Source organism: Trypanosoma cruzi, assembly GCF_000209065.1.
Source record: "Trypanosoma cruzi strain CL Brener chromosome Unknown tcruzi_1047053419189, whole genome shotgun sequence".
NCBI classification, from domain to species: domain Eukaryota; phylum Euglenozoa; class Kinetoplastea; order Trypanosomatida; family Trypanosomatidae; genus Trypanosoma; species Trypanosoma cruzi.
The window spans coordinates 1-966 of record NW_904960.1 but is presented as its reverse complement, the minus strand read 5'-3'; the positions used below and the strand labels follow the sequence as shown (position 1 = coordinate 966).

Sequence of the window (966 nt, the reverse complement as noted above, 5' to 3'; positions counted from 1 at the left end):
CACCTCTTCCGATAACAACACGTGACGAGTGAGCACTGGATGCAGTTATCCCTGGCTGACCCCTGCTCCTTGATGCCACCAAGACACATGATGCAGATGCTTCTGTGCGCACGACACCTCTAGTCTGAGCTGCGCCGTGATTTTAGCACACGATCAAGTTATCCCTGGCTGATTCGCAACGCCAACGCGGTTCCCCTCTTTGCCCTTGAAACGCGCGTACGCACGCATAAACACATACATGCGTGCGCTGGTGCGTGTGTGTGTGTGTGTGTGTGTGTGTGTGTCTGCGGCGATGATGCTTGATAAGTTTCACTCTTGTCGGAGTCCAATCCGTGACGACACCTGTCTACAGGGTACCCGATGCTGATGCCCCACTTCCCACTCCCCGTTTCTCGCTTTCCTTTTCCTGACGGCGCCTCCTGTGTGACAGCGTGGGCCGAGGCTGCTAGTTTTAGACATGCGGTCGCCCCGACCAGCCGCCGCGACGAGCGATGACTCCGAGGTAAGAGCCGTCTTATTCCCGACACGGATGAAACACCACAGCTTGGAGGGCGTGCGGCGCAACGCTGCCGTCTCTCACAGTCTGACGTCGCGGTGCGGTCTCTTTCGGTGTGTTGCGTGGCGGGGTTGCGCGAGGGAATGCCTGGCCAAGGGATAGGGGGCGCCGCGACTGCCATTCGTTGTTTCCCTCTCTCTTTCCTTTCCTCGCTCTCTCTTTCTTCATTTGCTTTATGCCACGCCGAGTGGAGATGGGAGGAAACTGCCCGCTCAAGCATCCCCCTTTCTCTCTCTTTCTCTATTTCTTCTGCTGCGCTAACTGGGCGGGGGAGCATGATGCCGAACCGTGTGCCTCTGACACCTCTTCCGATAACAACACGTGACGAGTGAGCACTTGATGCAGTTATCCCTGGCTGACCCCTGCTCCTTGATGCCACCAAGACACATGATGCAGATGCTTCTGTGCGC

At 57.1% G+C, this 966-nt stretch overlaps 3 non-coding genes across 3 annotated transcripts, besides 1 other annotated feature; all 3 read left to right on the top strand.

The window, feature by feature from the left end:
* On the top strand, window positions 1-60 carry Tc00.1047053419189.30. The gene has a single exon (XR_008254164.1). It is a non-coding gene; the product is annotated as a C/D small nucleolar RNA (snoRNA), TB11C1C2, 5' partial (small nucleolar RNA).
* A 190-nt stretch (window positions 61-250) lies between these two features.
* Window positions 251-284: a microsatellite.
* Window positions 285-660: 376 nt separating this feature from the next.
* Tc00.1047053419189.20 lies at window positions 661-750 on the top strand. Its single transcript, XR_008254163.1, has one exon. It is a non-coding gene; the product is annotated as an H/ACA snoRNA, TC11C1H1 (small nucleolar RNA).
* Window positions 751-831: 81 nt separating this feature from the next.
* Tc00.1047053419189.10 lies at window positions 832-916 on the top strand. The gene has a single exon (XR_008254162.1). It is a non-coding gene; the product is annotated as a C/D small nucleolar RNA (snoRNA), TB11C1C2 (small nucleolar RNA).
* The last annotated feature ends 50 nt before the right edge of the window (window positions 917-966 follow it).